The following is a 15,855-nucleotide window of genomic DNA, read 5'->3' as shown; positions in this document are numbered from 1 at the left end:
TGTATTTGGCCGCCGTGTCTTTAATGTTGTGGCGAGCTTGGTGGCAGGTGATGCCAGGTGGGTCATGTCCAGATGGGCATCGATATTTAGCCCATGTCCTCTTAACAACTTCTAATAATCCTTTGTTTCTATGAATTTTAGTCTTACAAGAAAAAGATACTTGGAATAACACTGTCAAACTAAAATGGGGGAATTGCATTGAATGTGTTTCAATTGCACAGATTTTATTGTGCCATGAAGGACCAGGGCATCCTGTTGAAGCAGGGAGAGGAGAGGTCCAATTATTGTTATTATTAATATTATTATGGTTATGATTTTGTTTTGTTTTTCTTATTTGGGAGTAATTTGGGAGAGATGTTGCCCTGGAACATAATTACACTCATAAAGATGTACAACCCTAAAATAACATGGAAACTAAAGAAACATGACATTAATGTGCAGTAGATTCTGTTTCTCGAGATGCAGTGAGAAGCTCTATAAGCTGATATGACTAGAACATTCAGAAACCAGGTGAGGCTGTTCGCCAGACTCATCATTTGCGAGGTTTTTGTCGGTTTGTTTTCCTTTTATTTTATTTTATTTTGAGTTTTTCCATGAAAATTAAATTTCTTTTTTTTTTTTGGTTTGAATGAGGTGTTTATTGTGGTTAATTGTTAACTATGATGTGATTATTAAACATTAAATAAAATAAAGTGTTTAAAACAGTGTTGGGTTTGTTCTTTACATATTAAAGCAAATATTTCTTGTCTCCAGGATCATATGCTCCACAAATAAATAAAAACCTTTTGTTTACATTTGTTTGTTTTATATTGCAATATATTTTGTAAGCTCATCATTTTAGATTTCTGAGCATTAACTTTACTTTTCTAATATTCTCAGAACAACCTTAAAAACTGCACAGGTGTGACTTGGGGAAAATCTGTTTTTAAAGACAGGATATTTATTTTGTTTATTAGTCGAGGTAATATTTTTGGGAAGAAAACTTGATGTTCTGTCATAAAAAAAGAAGGGGAAAAACTATGAAAAGGTAAGGATTTATTCACTAGTTAATTTCATATTTTGTGATATACCCTTTCATATTTTTGTAGTGTAGATATTAAGTCCTACATCTCCAGCTTTTTTTTTTTTTTTTTCTTAAAATTTAACATTTATTTCACTACATGTCTTTTTGCTATGCAAATATTAGCTTTTTTTTTTTTTAATTTTTTTTAATTATAACTACAACAAAGAAAAATATACGATTATATCAAGACATCCAAATAAAAAAAACATGCATACAGCTTACATTAGATATAAATATACATTTTGACAAGAATACAAAGAAAAGAGCAATTTAATGTCAATAATCCAAAAACAGCATATATGAGATCACTTTTCAATTAAATTCAGCTCTTTAGAAAATACAATTATATCTTTACATTTTTTACTATCAATAAACTGAAGAGAATCCATATATGAATGTACATCAACCATAAAGCCTTAAAACAAGGTTTAGAATGATTTATTTTACTTTTATGGATATGAAACTTGCCAAATAAAATCATAAGATTCAGCATAAAGTTAACAGATATACTTTTTGATTCAAAATAAAATAAAACATCTTTTGAAGTCAAATCACAACTATAACCAGTTTTCTCTTGGACATGGATAAGTCTCCCCAAAACTTTTTTGAATAGTAACATTGATAAAAAAGATGTAACATTTTTTTCTGGCTGATCTGAACAAAATGAGCAGTTTCCATCGATATCCATACATTTTGACAGAGTATAATTACTAACATAAATGCTATGAAGGATTTTCAAATGTAATTCCCTAAGTTAGAAATACAAAATCGATAACGGAGCGACCAAGCTTTTTTCCACATAATATTTGTGAAGCAAACATTCCAGAAAAATGTCCCTTTAGGCTTTAGGGATCTATTTTTATAAAATATTTATCTAATAAATGTATTTATTCAAATATTAGCTAGTAATTTTCCATCACGAGATCACGTGACGTACGTAACCTGTCCCGCCGTCCGCGCGAGACTTTCTTCGGCGGGAACTTTCTCAACGTTCAAGAATCTTCTCCTCAGATTTTCTAAAGATTAATTTCGACGATATAATTATTCAAGGTACAAAGTTTTTGCTGATATACAGTTCAACCAATTATATAGATTCTATTTTTTGTAAAGTTTTAAAGTTTAAGGTTATTTTATTCAGAAAAATACAGCAGACAAAATTGTCAGGTAAGTTACGTAACGACATTTTACACCGTAAGCTTTTTTTGTTTTAAAATCACTTATTAAAGTGCTTAATTACATGTTATTGTTGCTAATAGTGCTTTTAATGAGGTGACGAACTGTGAAAAAAGTGATTTGAAAGCCACAAAGACGTGAATTTTACGAAAGATATCTAATTTAGTGAATGACGCATAATCTGATGAAGATTAAATGTATTGTGTATAACGTTACAGTATCTGTATTAAACCAAATATATGTATTGATAGGTTATTTTCACTAGAGGAAATGCTGAAAAGTCAAAATGGGTAAAGAAAGGCAGTTTCTTCAGATCCACAATAACATTAAAGCAAGGGATCCATCAGGCCACGATTTACAAAGGTAAGTTACGGGGTGTACTAAAGAAATATTGGACGATTATTTTTAAATAAAGGACGCCAAGTTTGTCTTTTTTCTTTCTTTTCGGGTGTGTTCATATCGCAACTTGTAATTAAACATACATTATTCAGTGTTGGGCAAGCTACTTGGAAAATGTAGTGAGCTAAGCTAACAGTTACTCTTCATTAAATGAAGCTTCACTACACTGAAGCTACAGCCCTGGAATGTAAAGCTAAGCTAAAGCAATATGGCAAAAGTAGTTTGCTATTTTTAAAAAATTAATTTTTATATTGAACCAACATCATACCAAGTCAATGCTCTCTCAGTGATCAATAAAACTGTCAGTCAAGCAGATAGACAGACATAATAGTTCAAGGGGCCTGGGAGTTATAGGATTAGTTTTGAGTTGACAAAACCAAACCACTCCATTCTGGCTTTATTGGTACCATGATGCTGATCGTCAGCTTTCTTTGTCAACTCAGGCTTTGATCCTGAGTTAATGGAGTGCTTGCACATGAATGTGTGACATCAGTGGCGAACAGCCAAACACAACACAGAACAAGTGTGATTCACTTCTCACTAGAGAGCCAGCGAGATTCTCTTTATCTTGAATTATCAAAACTAAATTATCTTGCTCTATCAGTGCAGTCACAAGTAAAACTTGTGAAGTTAGTTTATATAGTTGATAATAGAGACTTGAACATGTAAGGTGACATGTAGCCATTTTAAAAGTGCTGCCTATTGATTCTACCACTTAATTATATTACATATTATCTGTATATATTAATATTCATTTAAAATAAATGATTCATAATAATTGTTAAACTAAAAGTGCTTGTTTGTAATGGATTAATAATATAAATCATATTATAATTGTATAAATCATATGTGAATTGTAATTTACAAGGTATTTTTTATAAGACTCAACAACAAATGATAGACTAAGACACTCTCTGCTACTTAAAACCAAAAAAAAAAAAATTAGCCACTGCCCAACACTGATATTATTATTGTAGCCTATGATGTCAAATTGTTATATTGTAGCTTATGTTGTCAAATATTTATATTGTAACTTATGTTGTCAAATTTTAAGGGACACTTTATGATACAGTGGCATATTGGGACACGACCAATACCAGAAATACAAAATATTTACTAAATATAATATTTAAGTGACTCAAACATGCTCAGAATAAATAGTGACAACATCAGTGGTGACATGGATATCTTGAATCAAGCTGCAGAGTGGAATAGGGTAAGTATTTAATGACTTTGTCCTAATTTTGTGAACCATACATCAGCCAGGTAATGTTTTGTAATCGGATATGGAAAAAGTGTTTGTGTAGTTAAAATATGCTATACTTCAAATATATGAAGCGCACAATGTTTGTAGAGCTTACCCTTAGTACCATTTGACATATTTACACTATATGGACAAAAGAAGTGGGACACCCCCTTCTAATGAACAGGTTTGACTACATTAAAGCATATAATGATATTCTAGGGAATTGTGTGCATCTAATTTTATAGCAACAGTTTGGACAGGACCCTTTTCTATTCTAGCCTCTGTATGTAAGGTAAGGTTCAAAAAGAAATGATTGATTGAGTCAGTGTGGAAGAACTTGACTGCTCTGCAGAAAGCAGCTGAACACCTCTGGTGCGACTTTAAATGCAGACCTTGAGCCAAAAACTTGTCACCAAACACCAAATTTGACTTGTATATGGACAAAAGTATTGGCACACCCCCTTCTTTAGAACAGAAAAAGTCACTTCCAAAACTGTGGCAACAGAGATGGAAACATAATTCATGTATTTAAAAATTGTATTTCTATATCTGTTGCAACAGTTTTGGAAGTGTCTAAAATGACTGTACCCATATACAAGTCATTGGTATTTGGTGATGAGTTTTTGGCTCAAGGTCTGCAAAGTCACACCAGAGGTGTTCAGCTGCTTTCTGCGAATCAGTCAGGTTCTTCCACACTGACTCAATCAATCATTTCTTTTTGAACCTTGCCTTATATACAGAGGCTAGAATAGAAAAGGGTTCTTTCCAAACTGTTACTATAAAATTAGAAGCACACAATTCCCTAGAATATCATTATATGCTTTAACATTAAGATTTGTACTCATGGAAATTACTTAAGTAGTCAAACATGTTCATTAGAAGTGGGCGTCCCAATACTTTTGTCCATATAGTGTACTCACAGACTTAATAGATTTACATTGTTTGTTTGGGTTTTGTTGTTGTTGTTTTTCATCACACCTTTAATGCCTGCTTTTGCACTTCAAATAAATGGTGAAATTGAATGATAAAACAGAAATGGAAAACAAAGCCACAGACACAAGTATTCAGAATTGAAATATTTATTGCTTGATCAGAACCAGCACTTGAATATGGTTTCACAGCAAACAAAAGCTTTATAGTGGAGGATTACTCTTCATCATGTCCTTTCTGTAATAAGAGAGCAAAGAGAATGTAAGTATCATAGTAGTGTACTATATCAGATAATTATTTTTAATTGGACAGAAAAAATGACCTTGGATCCTGAATCACGGCTCTTGGCTCTCATCTTGTTGACCTGAGATTCAGCAATATCAGCCCTCTCCTCTGCCTCATCCAGCTCATGCTGCAGCTTACGGAACTTGCCCAGATTAGAATTGGCCTGTTCCTCCTGAAAAACACATTAATAAGAACATATTGTTAAAAATAATACAGAGACAGTAATACTTCACTATCCGAGCGGCATTGTTTACTTACAGCCTCCTCAGCGGCTCTCTTGTAGGACTTGACCTTCAGCTGGAGTTTGTCCACCAGATCCTGAAGACGTGCCAGATTCTTACGGTCCTCCTCAGTCTGTAAACAGTGGGTACAAAGTGACTTCATTGTCATCTATATGGTATGAATAAAAAAAGCATTTATTTGTATGACAAAGACAGTGACCTGGTAGGTGAGCTCCTTGATGCGTCTCTCATATTTACGGACTCCTTTCACAGACTCGCTCGCCTTTCTCTGTTCCAGCTCCACCTCGTTTTCCAGCTCTCTCACCTAACCAAACCGAAAATGATTTTAAACCCAAATATTAATGAATAGCACTAATCATCTTTACAAAATGTACGAATAGATATTGCATCATTAAGAACTAAGTTTGATAAACTAACCCTGACTTCCAGTTTCTGGACCTGCTTCTTGCCTCCCTTCATGGCGATCTGCTCAGCTTCATCCAGACGGTGCTGCAGGTCTTTGATGGTCTGCTCCATGTTCTTCTTCATGCGCTCCAGATGAGCACTGGTGTCCTGCTCCTTCTTCAGCTCTTCTGCCATCATGGCAGCATCAGTGATGGCCTTCTTGGCTTTTTCCTCAGCATTCCTGCACTCCTGCACTGCCTCCTCAACCTCAGTCTGGAGCTGAGTATTATCTCCCTCCAGCTTCTTCTTCTGGTTCAGCAGACTGGTGTTCTGAACATAGACAATATTGACATTCATATAGTCTCTAGATGATATTATGTACTAAGAGAGGGTTTGAAGTTTTTGTCAGTGTGAATATGTGGTCAGATGTGTCCTACCTGAGAATGCAGGAGCTGAACTCTCTCACTGACGTCCAGCAGTTCCTGCTCAGCCAGTTTCCTTCCTCTCTCAGTCTGTTCCACCAGGGATCTCAGCTCGTCCAGTTCAGCCTGCAGCAGATTGTTGCGTCTATCCACGATGGCGATGTTCTCTTTGAGATCATCATTACCACGAAGAGCATCATCCAGCTGCATTTGGGCATCCTGTGAAGGACAAGTTTTACAAATGAATAGGCTGAAGAATGATGTTGGATTTCACTGAAGAGTCTTAAAATCTGAGTTGAAGATTCGTCATACCTTAAGATGTCCATGAAGACCCTTGAGTTGCTTCTGGGCTTCTGATGCCTGTCTGTTAGCCTGGCTGAGCTGAATCTCCATCTCATTGAGGTCTCCCTCCATCTTCTTCTTCAGTCTGAGAGCTTCATTCCTGCTGCGAGTCTCTGATTCAAGTGAGCTCTGAAGGGTATCAACCACTCTCTGCTGGTTCCTCTTGGACTGCTCCATCTCTTCATCTTTCTCAGTCAGCTTGCGTTCAATATCAGCCTTTACTTGATTGAACTCCAGTTGAGCTCTCAAGATCTTTCCTTCCTCGTGTTCAAGTGAGCCCTTTCAATGTGAAACAGTTTTTAAGTCCTTTGTCCAAAATCAGCATTGTGAAAAAAAAAAAAAGAAATTATCATTTAAGTTTACCTCAGCCTCCTCCAAGGCTGTCTGGATCTCTGCTTTTTCCTGCTCCAGCTGCTTTCTAATTTTCTCCAACTCATGGATGCTTTTTCCTGACTCTCCAAGTTGCTCAGTGAGGTCAGCGATTTCCTCTGTTAGACAGAAAAGTAAATGTTAAGCAAAATTATGCTGAAGATATCTGTTAATTCTGCAGGTAACCAAAATATAGTTACCTTGGAGGTTCTTGTTCTCTCTCTTCATGGTCTCAAGATGATCCAGGACCTCTTCATAAGAGTTCTTCAGTTTGAACAGTTCAGTGCTCAGAGATCTAGACTCTTTCTGGGCACTTTCTAGTTCAGTCTGAGACTCCTCGTATTTCTGCTTCCACTCAGCCAGGACCTGTTAGGCATTTATTTAGGTGTTTATTTAATTACTAATAAAATTATCAAAGTAAGACAAAAGTAGTAAATGTTCACATTGATTTGTTGTATTACCTTGTCAAAGTTTCTTTGCTTCTTGTCCAGAGCAGCAGCAGCAGAATTGGATCTCTCCACATCAACCATGAGATCTTCGATTTCATTCTGCAGCCTGTGTTTGGTCTTCTCCAGTGAGGAGCATTTAGCATTAACAGCTTCCACAGCTTCTTCTGCTTCTTGAAGACGCTGAGCCAATTTTTTCCTAATTGTGTCAGCGAGGAGATTTTAAGTATCGATAAGAAATAATGATGAAAAAAAATAAACATAAAACTAAATAGTTTATTTCCCATTACTTACTTAGCATCCTCCAGCTCCTCAGTCCTCTGGATGGCATCAGTTTCATACTTGGTTCTCCACTGAGCCACCTCAGAGTTTGCCTTGGACAGACTACGCTGCAGCTCAGCCTTGGCTTCCTGCTCCTCCTCAAACTGTTCCCTCAGCAGATCAGAGTCGTGACGAGCAGATTGAACTGCATGAGCCAGGGCATTCTTAGCCTGAAAGAAAAAAATAGTCAGTTGCTTGGATGTGGTTTCTAGTGTCCTACTCTGTAACAAAAAGGATTCATCTTCTGGAAAAACTTAATGAATTGCAAAACAAACCTTGATTTCCTCCTCTAGTTGTCTCTTGAGGTCTTCAATCTGCTGAGTGTAGGACTGCTTGCCTCTGGTTAACTGAGACACCAGGGAGTCTTTCTCCTCTAGCTGTCTGGACAGTTCACCTGAAATGGCAAAAACATTTTTTTGTTTTTTTTGTTTGTTGTTTTGTTTTTTTGTCATTATGAGTAATTTAAATTTTTTAAACTGAAAATTGTCATTAAAATTTCTATATTTTGTAACCTTACCATTCTCAGTTTGCAGCTTGGCTTTTTGCATGGTGAAGTCATTGATTGTGCGCTGGCCTTCCTCAGCCTTGGTTCTGTACTCACTCATCTGGTCTTCCAGAGTTCTGCACATTTTCTCCAGGTTGCTCTAATAAAATATATTGAGAAAGTGAGTGATATTAATTTTACACAGTCTCATGTAATCTGTCTTATTAGTTGCCACTAACCTTTGACTTGACAATCTGCTCCATGTTGGACACCACATCATCAAGCTCTAACTTCAGTTCACTCTTCTCTTTCTCCAGCTTCTGCTTCACTCTCTGAAGGTTGTCGATCTGCTCTCCCAGATCAGCTACACTGTCGGCATGTTTCTTCCTCAGTGTAGCAGCGGTGGCCTCGTGTTGCAGAGTGGACTCTTCAAGGTCTCTGCGCAGCTTCTGGAACTCAGCTTCACGTTTCTTGTTCATCTCAATCTGGGCAGCAGTGGCTCCACCAGCCTCCTCCAACCTCTCACTGATCTCCTCCAGTTCTCTGGACAGATCAGCTCTCTGTTTCTCAACTTTAGCACGAGCAGCTCTCTCAGCCTCCAGCTCTTCCTCAAGCTCTTCAATACGAGCCTAGAAATGGAGAATATTGAACGTTTAGGAATGAATCATATTCAATTTACATGATTCATTATTGTTTGGTTTAAATATACCTGCAACTCCTTCAGTTTCTTCTGGAGTTGGGCACCAAGGGCTTGTTCGTCCTCAATTTTGCTGTTGAGCTGTCCAATTTCAAAGTCCTTCCTTTAAGGTGATAAGGTGATCAAAAAGTTAGTGATTTAATTATATTTTTTCAAACGAAAATTTTTTTTTTTAATTGTTTGACATGTTCTTACTTCTTCAGCTTCTCCTCCATTTGCTGTTTATCATTTTCCAAGTCCATAATGCTCTCCTGGGTTAATTTTAAATCACCTTCCAGCTTTCTCTTTGCCCTCTCTAGATCCATGCGCAGCTTCTTTTCTTGTTCCAAGGATCCCTCAAGCTTATTATATAAAATGTAATTAATATACCTTGTCTTGTGAAACATATCACATATCACACTTAAGGTGTTTAGAGTGAGATTTTGTTGTACTCACATCATCCACTTGTTGCTCCAGCTTGGCTTTGGCTTTAGTGAGAGTGTTGACTTTGTCTTCCTCACTCTGGAGGTCATCCAGCGTTTGCTGATGGGCCTCCTGCAGAGCTTTCTTCTCCTTTGTCAGCTTAGCAATGATTTCATCAAGTGCTGACATTTCCTCAGTGAGATTTTTGACCTAAGCAAAAGAGCATCAGTAAACACTCAAAAATGTGTAATGCTGAAAAAAACTATAAAAGATATAACCGCTAACCTTGTTCTCAGTGGCGTGTTTCTCTTTCTCCACTTTGGCCAGAGTGAGCTCAAGATCATCGATGTCCTTCTTGAGCTCAGAACATTCATCCTCCAGCTTTCGTTTCTTTGCAACCAACTCTGCATTCATTTCTTCTTCATCCTCCAGTCTCTCAGTCAGCTCTTTGGTTTTAGCCTCAAGCTGGATCTTGCTCTTGATCAGACCCTCGCATCTCTCCTCAGCATCTATAAGATTATCTTGCTCCTATCAAAGTGAGAGAAAAAAAGAGAATTAATCGACAATTTAGATTTTTTTCTCTTTTTTGGGGGGGGGATTTGTGAAAAGTGAAAAGACATTTTTCCACGTGAACTTACAGACTGCACTGAAAGCTGAAGGTCATTCTTCTCTTGGAGAAGAGAAACCATCTTTTCCTCAAGCTCCTTTCTGCGGGCTTCAGATTTGGCATAAGCCTCCTTCAGCTTGGTGAATTCTTCCTTCATGTTGGCCATTTCTTTCTCAGTCTCAGCAGATTTCAGCAGAGGCTTAATCTTGAAGTAGAGCTTCATCCAGGGCCAATTCTTGACACCCATGAAGGCACGTATGTTCCACTGGATCACCAACAAAGAATCTCTGCAAAGTAGTTCAGTGTATGTTAACGTAGACAAAAGTGATGGATATCTTCTTCAATATAATAAGAAGACATTACAATTAGGGGTGTAACGATACACATATTTGTATTGAACCGTTCGGTACGAGGCTTTCGGTTCGGTACGCATTACAAACCGAACAATTCGTTAGACTAATCCTATTACAGCATATTATCCTATTAGGTTAGACTAGTGCGTGTGCGCATAGAGAGTGCGTTCTTTCACTGCATGATTCAGTCTATTAAAATGGATTTAGAATGATCACAAAATTCAAGATATAGGGGCAGAAAATGTAGGCCTGTATATTTACATAATTTCATATAGTTAATCAGTATCACAGAAGAGTGCCGTTTTTTCTCTCCAAAAAATCAGCATGATTACAAATTATTTTTACAACAGTTCAATAAGCAAGAAGTTAATTGATAGACTTCCGTTTTAGACAGCATATTGCCTGTTTTTGCTCAATTTTGCCAACAAAAATAAGCCCAAACACAGGCACAGCACTGTTTTGCGTCTCTGAGCAACATGTTTCGTTCCTGAATGAATCACCCGTTAAAATGATTGGGTTCAATCGCAACGAACGACTCACTTGTTAACAGTGACAGTGACATTTAAAGTATCTTTTCATTTTTGGTAACAGCCAAAATGTCTTTTTGACTGATTAAATGTAAAAAAAAAATTTAGGTGATGCACACTTTTAGAAAAAAAAAAGTTTATAAAAGGTAAAAAAATGCCCATAAAAGGTAAAAATCAATTTAAAATTAATGAGAAAAGATTAATCTGCTACATGACAATAGGCAACATCAACTGGAATACTTCAAACCGGACCTGTTTTTGTTTTATATGCTTCTAAGAAGACACCCCAATAAGTAGCTCAAAGTAAAAAAAAAAAAATAGTTTTAATAAATAAAAAAAATGCATTTTTGCTGTATATCGAAAACGTACCGAACCGTGACACCACTGTATTGTATTGAACCGAACCGTGAATTTTGTGAACTGTTACACCCCTAATTACAATTATACTAACCTGCGCTCAACAATCTTCTGGAACTCAATTCTTGAGATAATACCGCGAGCTCTTGCTTGAATCCCAGTAATGATGAGAGCAAGACGGTCATCTCGCATCTCTTCAAGGGTACCCAGCAGACCAGCCTTGAAGAACACCTTTACAAAATATGTCAATATTTATTTACTGTTTTTTCTTTACACTTTCTGCATTATGATCATTTGAGTTGGCTAATTGAAGATAAATTTTGTTAGAATGTTTTATACCTTAGTATGTCCTAACTTGTACTGGCTGTGGTCAAGGTCCAGTGAGCCCAGCATTTTCTCAGCAGCTTTCTTGTTGTCAATGAACTGACCCTCAGGGATAGCAGATGGGTTCAGAATACGGTATCTAACAAGAGGAACAAAAGTGACAAAGTTTTACCCCCTGTGCCTTAAAATGCTTATTTCAGTCTTTATTTTAGTGTCTCTTTCAGGTTTTTCACCTCTGCTTGAAATCTCCATACAGGATCCTGTTTGGGAATCCCTTTCTACAGATTCTGATGCCCTCCAGCACACCATTACAGCGCAGCTGGTGCATGACCAGAGGATTCTCCATCGCCCCGGGAGTCTTAGTCTCATTTGGAATCAGGCAACGCACAAAATGAGGGTGAGTTGACCTCAAGTTGGTCATCAGCTTGTTCAAGTTCTCCTGTGATTGAAAAACAAACCATAACATTGTAAGGTATGCAATTTTGAACTTTTTGTTTTGATCATTTGTTTTAATAATCCTTACCCTATGAAGGGCTGACACAGTCTGGAAAGACGAACCCTTCTTTTTGCCACCTCCTTTACCTTTAGCATCTTGGGCTGAAACCAACAGAAAATGTAAAATAAAAGTGTTTTAGCATATGTCACATTACAGTTCAAACCCAGAAAAAAAAGTATACTGAATACGCTTTACTGAAGATCAGTACACACCTGAGTCAGCCCCAGCATATCCAGCAAACAGGACTGACAGCAGCTTCACAGTAGACTTTTGGAAGAGTCCAACAACAGTCTCATTAAGAGGATCCTTGTTCTTCACCAGCCAGTTTGAAATGTTGTAGTCCACAGTACCAGCATAGTGAACCAGGGAGAAATGGGCCTCTGGTTTACCCTTGACAATCCTGGGCTTCTGGAAAGTAGGATTCTTCCCCAAATGGTTATCATAAAGCTTAGCTTTGAATGTTGCATCACTAGCTTTAGGGAACATGCACTCCTCTTCAAGGATGGACATGATACCCATGGGCTGCAGAGAACAAAGTATAATGGAAAAAATACAGTGTAAATAATATCAAAAAGTGAGAACACACAAAACACATTTTTTAAATTATAATTATATTGAATATTTCTGCACATAAACCCACCTTCTCAATTAGCTCAATACAAGCCGCTAAGTCCATGCCAAAGTCAATGAACTCCCACTCAATACCCTCCTTCTTGTATTCCTCTTGCTCCAACACAAACATGTGGTGGTTGAAGAACTGCTGCAACTTCTCATTAGTGAAGTTGATGCACAGCTGCTCAAAGGTGTTGAACTGCAGGTGGAATATATTGTATAATCACAATGGTGAAACAGGATGCACTGCTTGTTTTATTTGTATTAGAATAACAAAAATCCATTGATGTCATCTTACATCAAAGATCTCAAATCCAGCAATGTCCAGCACACCAATGAAGTACTGGCGAGGCTGTTTGGTGTCCAGGGATTGGTTGATTCTCACAACCATCCAGAGGAACATCTTCTCGTACACTGACTTTGCCAGAGCACCAATAGAGTAGTTCACCTGAAAGAAGTGGAAGAACATTTAAAAAAAAAAAAAAGAATTAAAACATTGCTTTTTTTTTTTTTTTGTAACATGATTCCCAAGCTCTGCATTTTACATTATATGAAGTTTCTTCACCTGTTGGACATTCTGTCCCTTGGTGACCCACTCATTTCCTACTTTAACTCTCGGGTGGCACAAACCCTTGATGAGATCAGCAGAGTTCAGGCCCATCAGATATGCGACTTTGTCAGCATCTTGTGAAGAAAAAAAGGTTTGTTTCAATTTAGAACCATTTATTAAAAAGTCACCAGTGGCAGTGTGGTAATGATTGTACAACATCACTTACCTTCAGTCCCGTCAGCCTCTGCCTGTTCCTCTCGTTGCTTCTGCTTGAACTTCATGTTGCCGTAGTGCATGACAGCACCAGTCAGCTTGTAGATGCCTGCCTTTTCATCTATAGTAAAGCCCAGCACATCAAATGCGTCCTGCCATTTGAAAGCAGCAAGACAAAGCAATAATATAAGTCTACTTTTATTATCCTTTTCGTGGCACTTCACAACGGTTCTAATTTATGTATATTTTGTTTGATATAGAGATATGTTACTAACGTCAGTGGCAATCAGCTCTTCAGCATCATCAATGGATGCCACTTGTGTCTCTCCTTGGGAGATGTAGGCGTAGTCATAGGGGTTGTTGGTGATGAGAAGCATCTCTAAGGAGAAATGGGAACAGAGATCAGAAAATACTCTTCTAATTAGAAACAGTAATGTAATAGATGTGACGGGTGATTTTACCCAGCAGTTCTGGTTTCTTCTGAGACAGGATCTGGTAGAAGATGTGGTAGTCTCTCTCAGCCTTGAGCTGATAAGTGACACGAGACTTCTCCAGCAGATCTAAATTAGGAAAATTCACAAAATGATTGCTGCATTAAAAATATTTGAATGTGTTATAGTTTTCCGATCATAGCCATGATAATATAAAGCATACTCACAAGTTTCAATATCTGCAGAAGCCAATTTTCCACTTACACCAAAGTGAATTCGGATAAATTTACCCTGTTCAGTTAGAAAAATAAATAATTAATAATCACATCATTTTTTATTAATTATATGCATTATACACCATTTGGACACGATGCATTCTCCAATATAAGGTAGGACTTACGAATCGGGAGGAGTTGTCATTTCTGATGGTCTTGGCATTGCCAAAGGCCTCCAGGGCAGGGTTAGCTTGGATGATCTGATCCTCCAGAGTACCCTAGAAACAAACCATATCATTTTTATCCATATCAAGTAATATTCATATTTTTATTTTTTAGCACAGGTAGTTTTGTGGCTATATTCACCTTCTTCTCAGAAGCTGCATCTTTTTTCCCAGTTACAGCAGCAATGCTGGCAAAGTACTGGATGACTCTTTTGGTGTTCACAGTCTTTCCAGCACCGGATTCTCCACTGCGGATTAAAACGATTTACATTTTTATCATTTAAACACATTAAGTACATTTAATCTCACAAAAAAGTGAGGCTGAAATGACTTACGTGATCAGGACAGACTGGTTCTCTCGGTCTGTTGTGTGAAATTCACAAAGAAACATTTTTTTATTCTTTGTTTTATGTATATTTTATAATATCAAGTTGTTTAGTTGAATAAATGTGAAATACAATTCTAACCTGAAAGCATGTACTGGTATGCATTGTCAGATATGGAGAAGATGTGAGGAGGAGCTTCAGTCCTCTTCTTTCCTCTGTAGGCTTTGACCACAGAGGAATCATATACTGGCAGCCACTTGTAGGGGTTGACGGTGACACAGAACAGCCCTGAATAGGTCTGTAATGTGACAAATGAATAAGTTCAGTACAATTATACACACAAGTAATTGTGGTACATTCATTTAGACTCTCATTCATCACTCACGTAGATCATCCAGGCTGCGTAACGCTCTTTGAGGTTAAACAGCACAGCGGGCTCGTGCAGGAAGGTGAACATCGCCATGTCCTCAATTTTATCGAACTTTGGCGGGTTCTGAGGGTGAACATCAACCTCCTTCACAGTGACTGTCTGTGGAAGCCACACCAAAATGTTTTAACATTCACACTGCAAATCTATTCTACATTGATAACATTGCTGTGTAAACAATCCAGAGATCAGACCTTACCTTTCCAGATTCAGTGTCAACAGTGACTTTGTCACCGTCTCTACTGGTGATGGAGGCTTTGACATACTCAACCTCAGGATCAGGCACAAAGCATTCCTTCTTCATGTCGAAGGGCCGAGTTTGGGCCTCCAGACGCTCCTTGTCTGACTTACGCAGGAAGGAAGCAGCAGAGCCAAACTCTGCCATGACGGCGTCAGACATTCTGAAACCTAGAAGCAAACAGCCTTATAAATACAACGTCCTTCTTTGACAAAAACTGCACAGAAGCACTAACAACATGTAACTGGCATCACAGATGCAGAAATGCATTTCAGTACTGTAGATACATTTTTTTAGGGGATGCAAAACGTCTCACCTTGTGTTTGTCAAACTCTGTACACTATAACTGCAGAGCTGGTGTTACTGTAAGGACGGAACAAAAGACTCATTATTGTTTCAGAACAATGATGTGATTCTGATCATTAACCCAAAATTGTAATGCTTATATCTTTATGTGTCAGTTCTGGAAGCAGTGATTGTCAGGATTGTCCGGGAGATCTTCCTTGGTCTTTCTGCTTGGAGGCTCTTACCTTGGGTTGTCCTGTGTGTTGTTTCCCTCCAGAGTTGATGCTACCTTTTTAAAGGGAGTCACTGATCCCAAAATGGTGGTACATTGTGGATGCCCCACCCTGGTCCTGCTAAATAAACCTTCAAATGATTGAATGGCATAGGATGTTCACCGGCAGTTTACATATATGGTGTGATGTAACAATAGGCTTAAAGGAGGAAGGACAAAGGAACACCCATGTT

At 37.7% G+C, this 15,855-nt stretch overlaps 1 long non-coding RNA gene and 1 pseudogene across 3 annotated transcripts in view; one reads left to right on the top strand and one right to left on the bottom strand.

Moving 5' to 3' along the window:
• The first annotated feature begins 2,027 nt into the window (after positions 1-2,027).
• LOC131533696 (uncharacterized) overlaps positions 2,028-15,855 on the top strand; it is a 66,454-nt gene continuing 52,626 nt past the window's right edge. For all 3 annotated transcript variants that reach the window (XR_009269195.1, XR_009269194.1, XR_009269193.1), the window contains exons 1-3: positions 2,028-2,227; positions 2,488-2,599; positions 11,630-11,770. This is a non-coding gene — a long non-coding RNA (uncharacterized LOC131533696). The remainder of the gene's footprint in view (positions 2,228-2,487; positions 2,600-11,629; positions 11,771-15,855) is intronic.
• LOC131533695 (myosin-7-like) lies at positions 4,731-15,267 on the bottom strand (annotated as a pseudogene).

This window comes from Onychostoma macrolepis, chromosome 24 (assembly GCF_012432095.1).
Source record: "Onychostoma macrolepis isolate SWU-2019 chromosome 24, ASM1243209v1, whole genome shotgun sequence".
In the NCBI taxonomy this organism is placed as follows: domain Eukaryota; kingdom Metazoa; phylum Chordata; class Actinopteri; order Cypriniformes; family Cyprinidae; genus Onychostoma; species Onychostoma macrolepis.
This window is presented reverse-complemented; position numbering and strand designations above follow the sequence as displayed.